Source organism: Euprymna scolopes, chromosome 27 (assembly GCF_053919585.1).
Source record: "Euprymna scolopes isolate OS-2025 chromosome 27, ASM5391958v1, whole genome shotgun sequence".
Classification (NCBI taxonomy): Eukaryota; Metazoa; Mollusca; class Cephalopoda; order Sepiida; family Sepiolidae; genus Euprymna; species Euprymna scolopes.
This window is the reverse complement of record NC_136508.1, coordinates 21,705,403-21,712,902: the sequence shown is the minus strand read 5'-3', so window position 1 is coordinate 21,712,902 and position 7,500 is coordinate 21,705,403.

Here is a 7,500-nt window from a genome sequence, read left to right as displayed (position 1 = left end):
AGGTGACGTAATTAGTTGCGATTGGTCCAGGTAGCGGCCTCGATCCACCTCGTCACCTCACTACATAAGCGAATCGGCAGTTGGGGGCTGAGATTTGAGCGAAATCAAATACCATCGAAGCGTTGTCACCTACCTCTCTTCCCCGCAATCCTTCAACCGCCACCTCGATGTAGAGTAATTACTCTAATAAGGATTCAATCATGTTTTGTCAAAAGCAACATTTGAACAATTGTATATAAGTAAATATTGTGTATATTTATCCTGAATTGACCTTTAGAATAGTTAAACGAGTCTGTCTTTGTTTTGTGTGCATGTGATTTATTCACTTCCAGCGGCATATCAACCCGAAGGTTAAATCGACTCCGACAAAATCGCTTAGCGGGTCTTACTATGCTGAGATATCTTGCGAAGAATCCACTGGGAAGGACGAGCATAGGCCATATTGGGTCCGTGACAGAGCATAGATCACATGAGTCAACTCAGTACTTCAGTTCTCTTCCAATCTGCTCCGGGTAAAAACGCAAAAATTTTTACTCGTTTGTTGAACCTTCGTTTGAATTTTATTTTTTATCAATTATTAACAGGGATACTCTGTGTTGCTCGGGAATGAATGCTATTGGGTTCATCAAAGTTTATTCCGACGCCGTTAAATCATCTAAACTTTACTTCTTGTGATTTTTTTTCTGAAATTAAATTTGCACGATAGGAAAACAATGGATTCTGATGGATCGTTACAAAATTAAATTTACAAGTAAAAAATTCGACATGCATTCTGGTGGAATTTTACAGAATTTTACAAAATTAAATTTGGAAGATAAAAAACCGAAATGCATTCTAGTGGATTATTACAAAATTAATTTTTTTTTTCTTTAATTCATTTAATTTTACACTTTGGCATTTTTTTTTCGTTTCAATAACAATTCAAGTAATACTAAAGAAGCCAATGAAAAAGGAGCCTTTGGGTAGCCCTCGACTACAGTCAATCTGTTTACTTTTTCATCCCATAAAAATAAGTGTCAGCTAAAATAACCTTGAAGTAGAGAAAGGATAGGAAATATGAATAATAAATAGGGGTTACGAAAATACATGTATAAATACATAAAAAAAATCAAACAGGCTAAAAGTGAAGACAATTGGACAAGAAAAATGTTCAAAAACACGTTCAAAATAAGTTCTAACATGAAGAAAATACTATATTCTTTATCTGTGTATCTGTGCATGAGTTTGTTTCCTATGGACTCCGAAACAGATGGGCCGATGTTTTGGGGATTGCATACATGAACTTTATGTGTCTTGAAGTGTTTTCAGATAAGTTTTGTCAAGGAAATCCTCATATAAGTATCGAAAATCTGATTACAAAGGAGTAGTTTGATTTCGACCAAAGTTAACACCCCCATACAGTCTAACATCAGAAGTGAAATTGATAACTTCTCTCGGTGCACAAGTAGAAGATTCCGGCGTATAATATCAACAGTATTTTCTAAGATTAGTAATGGGGACATCCGAAATGAATGTTTCAAGTTAGAGCACAATTGATCATGATGTTTGTCTTTGGCATTTAAAATTTTAATTGAAGCCATTATATGAAAATAATTTTATCAAATAAACAGTAAAATCTCTACAGAGCAATTTGCAGAAAGGTATTATTAATTGAGTTACCGAGGGAAGGCATATGATGCTTCGTCCCACTGGACCGCAGTGGCTCCTCGACTAGAGCAAAAAATTAAGTTACTTGTTACTGGCTGACTGAAACATGCTTATAAATACGTAGAGGAATATAATTGCTTATGTACACACATATAAAGTATATATATATATATATATATATATATATATATATATATATATGCATATAATTATTTACTATAATAATTAAATACCTACAGACACTAGTGTTTCTTCCTTTCGGGAATCTTCAGTGCAGCGTGTCACAATTAATAACAGTCGATATATTCGAACCCGGTAGCACAAGACATCTCTGGCTTGATTAGCAAAGACCGTATCCATTCGGCTACCATTAAAGAGTAAAATAACGTTGAATTTAAACATTTTATTTTTTAAAATGTTTTTTTACGTCAGTCAGAGTGATCTAATCGTTATACGATGATCTATGCATAAGAGCTAAATTGATCGACGTTAAGAAATTCGTTTTTAAAGGGGCTGACATATTATATATATATATATATATATATATATATATATATATATATATAATATGTCAGCCCCTTTCATATATGTGCATAAGCCTGACGAATCCTATAGTGGATGAAACGCAGAATATTCAGTGTAGCTTAATCGCCATATATATTTTATAAATTACTAACTAGCTCTACCTACGTATTGAGCACTTTTGAAGTAAATACTTAAAGTTTACGCATAAATCTATACTTTCGTATATTAAATTTATGTGAGTAAATGAAGTAGTTATATATATATATATATATATATATATATATATATAAATTAAGAATATTTAATTATTTGTGGACTATTATCTTCATTTTCATAATTGTTTTTTCACGAAGTTTCGACCACCTATTCCTCTGCTGAATAAGATTAGTTCAAAATTATTTATCACTTTAACTTTCGTGTTTATTCCAAGACTTCCTCGACTTGATTTAAAGTAATAAAATACAAGTACACTATTTGGAAATACATTTGTGATGTGATTCCAATATTTTTGTTGTTTCAAAAAAAAATAGCCGTTTATATTCAAAGTGTATATAGCGTTTATATCAGGATTTCTTTTTAAAACAGCACATAGCTATTAGATTTTAATATATATGATCGTGTTATTCTTCTATTTTGGAATTAATATGATCGTTAGAAATCGAAATGTACAACGCATATATGTATTCCCCAGCTCCCACTCGGAGACGTTTGTAAGATAATGTCTCACAGACCGAAGTCTCAGTTTCGACAATATAGTTACATCTATTAAGGCACACTTTGCAAGTAATTACCCCAAAGGCCTCCCCACGCCTTAAAAATTTATCACCACCGCTTTTCTGTAAATTGTTAAATGGGTTAAATAGGGCATGGCCATAGAAATGGGGAAGAGGCAAATAAAAGATATAACGAGGTGTTAACTGAAAGTCTCCAGTTGTCTGACACCTTTGGATTGAACTCATCGAACGAGCAAAGGACCGAACGGAATTGCGTGCTATCATAAAATTACTTTGAATAAAGCGTCGCAATAGAACCAAGAGGAATAGCGCGCGTTTTTTCTATGGCATATTCAGATAAGCAAAATCAATAACACACACCCACATACACAAACACACACATGCACAACCCCCCCCACATATATATATTTATATGTAAAGATATATATATAGACATATATCTCATCTACAATTATGAGAATATCTTGGCCTTTTGGTCAAGATCAAAGTGTAGTATCTGTTCCGGCAGATGCTGCAAGCTATGACTAGCAAAGACCAGATGTGGGGGCAACCCCACATGCCTGACCTTTAACCAGCTCCCATTTCCCACCTCTCGGGAGCTGGTCCCCTTTTCCCTTCCCCCTCCCTTCACTCCTCACATTAAAAATTGGCCTTGTGCCTAATTTGCTCGGTGGGGGAGCAAATAAATACCATCTGTTCTTCAGATGCTGCACTTCCATTTCTTGTTCCCTTTTGGTGGAGGAGCAGTCCTTCACGACCGAGACAATTTTTTGAGAAATATTCGTTGATCATCAATCAATCCTGCGTAACGTCGAGCTGCTCTGCTAGTATATATATATATATATATATATATATATATATATATATATATATATATATACAGTGATGATCATATTTATTGGCACGGTAAAATAAAAGTTAAATTTTGTCTAATAAATTCTAAAAAAGAGATTAAATTAAAGAAAATAACAAAGTATATTATGTATTTTTAACTGACCTTTCCGATGCAGCAATCGGATTTTAGAAAAAATAAATAACAAAGGAACAACAAACATAATTGCAAAAAACCCTTGTTCAAAATTATTGGCACGGCTTTGTTTTTCTTTTAGTATCAGTATAATATCAATCAATTTCCGGTTTACGTGCTTTCTGAACTTTTTTATAGCCATATTATGCTTGTTTAACGCTAATTCAGTGAATAATTTTTTTCAGATAATTTTTAGATAGCGATTTATTTAAACTATTATAAGTGATTAAATTATAACTTTCAATCGCCATGATTAAAACTAAGGAACACAGCGAAGACGTCAGGAAGCTTGTTGTAGCATGCCATACCAATGGGGAGGGTTATGATAATATTTCAAAGAAGCTAAACCTTCCCAAATCCACTGTTAGAGCCATAATAAACAAGTTCAAATCGCAAGGCCACTTTATGAGTTTAGAGGGTAGAGGTAGAAAAAGGATTCTTTCGCCAAGAGATGAACGGAAAATTGTTCGACAAGTAAAACAAAACCCAAGGATCTCTGTTGGGGAGATTGTTGATGAACAGAGCACCTCTGGAGTGAATGTATCTTGACATACAGTTGGTAGAGTTTTGAAGAGAGCTGGTTTAAAAGCATGTCGCCCGAGAAAGACTCCCTTATTGAAGCCTATGCACCTGAAAGCAAGGCTAGGCTTTGCAAAACGTCATATTGATAAAGATGTTGCATTCTGGAAACGTGTTCTATGGACTGACGAAACGAAAATAGAGTTATTTGGCCATAATAAAGTGTCTTATATTTACAGAAAATCTGGCGAAGCTTTCCTGCCTAAGAACACCATACCCACAGTGAAGCACGGTGGAGGCAGTTTGATGTTTTGGGGATCCTTTGCTGCCTCTGGACCAGGGCGACTTGTTAAGGTCACAGGTAGCATAAAAAAGGAAGATTATGTTAAAATATTGGATGAAAACCTGGAAGACTCTGCTAAAGAGCTCTCACTTGGTCGTCGTTGGTGGTTCATGCAAGATAATTACCCAAAGCATTCGGCTAAACTGACTAAGAAATGGCTTGAGGACAATCGTATTAATGTTTTGGAGTGGCCATCACAAAGCCCAGACCTTAATCCAATTGAAAATTTATGGAGAACATTAAAATTGAGGGTAATGCAAAGGAAGCCTAAGAATCTTATTCAATTGAAGGATTATTGTCAAGAAGAGTGGGCTAAAATTACTACTGAAGAGTGCAACAACTTGGTTGTAAACTATGAAAAGCGACCGAGGAAGGTAATCAAGGCCAAAGGCTATACAATTGATTATTAAATAAATCGTGCCAATAATTTTGAACAAGGGTTTTTTGCAATTATGTTTGTTGTTCCTTTGTTATTTATTTTTTCTAAACTCCGATTGCTGCATCGGAAAGGCCAGTTAAAAATACATAAAATACTTTGTTATTTTCTTTAATTTAATCCCTTTTTTAGAATTTATTAGACAAAATTTAACTTTTATTTTACCGTGCCAATAAATATGATCATCACTATATATATATATATATATATATATATATATATATATATATATATATATATATATATATATATATATATATTACTATTATTATTATAAGTTGTTTACGTTGATCCAAAGCGAGAATTTGCAAGGTTAATCCAATTCTCGCGTTGAATCACTGAAACAACTGACCTCCTTATCAATTTCATTTAAGAAATCATAGATATTTTTCACTCTAATTTTCAATAGATGTGCTAAATAGCATACGTTTTGGTTATTCATAAAGATTATTTTGCGGAATACATTTCATCTGAAAATATGATCCATGCATTTAAAATCCATGGGTTAACGAAAGCACTTTAAAATTCTGGTTTTCAAACAATCATTTTATTTTTTCTTAAATTTCTATATTTTTACTTCACAAAATTTAAATATGAATCCTGCACGCTTTATTCTGCTCTATCTTGTATCTTCTATTTTTTTTGGCTTGTAAAACTACTTCCTCTCAACAAGATTTTATAAGATTGTAAACAAGATTAATTGATCTGTGATTAAACCCATCTGATTGTTCGTATATATATATATATATATATATATATATATATATATATATATATATATATATATATATATCGATACTCCCTAAGTAAGGTTGAGCATTTGGGAAGTGATATACCAATTACCATTCACGTAAGAAGCGATACTCTTTGTGTAAACAAATTGAGCTTAGGTACTTTGGACAATGTCAAAACATTGTTTATTAACTGCCCGCATAGCAGCACCTGTAGAGCGCAAGGTTAGAAGCTTCAACTGTCCTTTGGGCGATCAGGTTTCAATCTTGGCTTGAGGTATTTGCTTGTCTAGCCCACTGATGAGCTATGAAACAGCGAAACAGTACTGTATGTGGACGACTATATATATATTTATATATATATATATTTAAATATATATTAATGTATATATAAATATATATGTATATATATATATATTATGTTCGTGCAATTTTAACGTCATTTTTTAACGTATATATCTGATAAAAACGACATTATTTTTGCACCATCCTAGTAGTAATATACTTTATTTAATTATACAGCGCCCGACAAAAGTTTTCGGACACTTTGAAAAAAGTACTTCAAGGTTGTTACAAGTGTCAAAAATTTTTTAGGATTTTACGTACGTAGCTGAGGAGGGGAAATCCACTACTAGTGTAATCATTTTTTTTAGTTTGGCTTTGATAATTTTATTTTTTTGTGATTTTTGTGAAAACTTTCGAGACACTATTTTTCAGACATGACAAAAAATCCTATTTTATTAAGAGCTATATTCATGTATATGTTGTTCCATGCAAATTTTCTACTTGTACGCTTAGCTGTCATCATTAGAATTAATTATTTGTTCTATTCTACTGGAAAAAACAATTAAGTTTAATGAGGTAAAATACATTCAAAAGAAATCGTTTGTTTGGCACGGAACAAGCGGGAAGATGGCCTTAGCATCAAAAAGATTCTCATAGATTTGAAGCTGTCGAGATCAATGGTCGAATACATGATGAAGACAAACACTGAGTGGAAACAGAAGAGAGGACGGCAAAGATAGATTGGCAAGGGAACTGAAAAGAGAATGAAGAGGACTGTGACACAGCTTTTGACACCTGGAGAAAAAGTTACAGCAAGAAAAATAAAGGAGAAATGTGAATTGGATGTAAACGTCCGGAGAGTAAAAAGAACCCTGCGTAGGATTGGTTTGAAGTATGCAAGGGCTAAGAAAAATTAGAATAACAATGAAACACAAAGGAGCAAGACTGGAGAGTGCTAAAAGGTGGTTAACAAAGCATGTTTACTTTAAGAAGGTTATATTTACTGATGAGAAGCGTTTCAAGTTTAATGGGCCCCATGGATGGTGTACTTGGTCGAGAACGGGTGAGCTGTTGTACTGAACAAACGCCAGATTAGAGCAGGGGGTATTATGGTTTGGGGTATGATCTTTGCTAATAGAAATATATGGTTAGAGTTGCTGAAAGGACGACAGAACAGAGAAAGCTACAAACAGTTGCTGGACGATAAAGCCCTACCAAGGATAAGAAGAGAGATGGGGAATGATTTCGTTCTA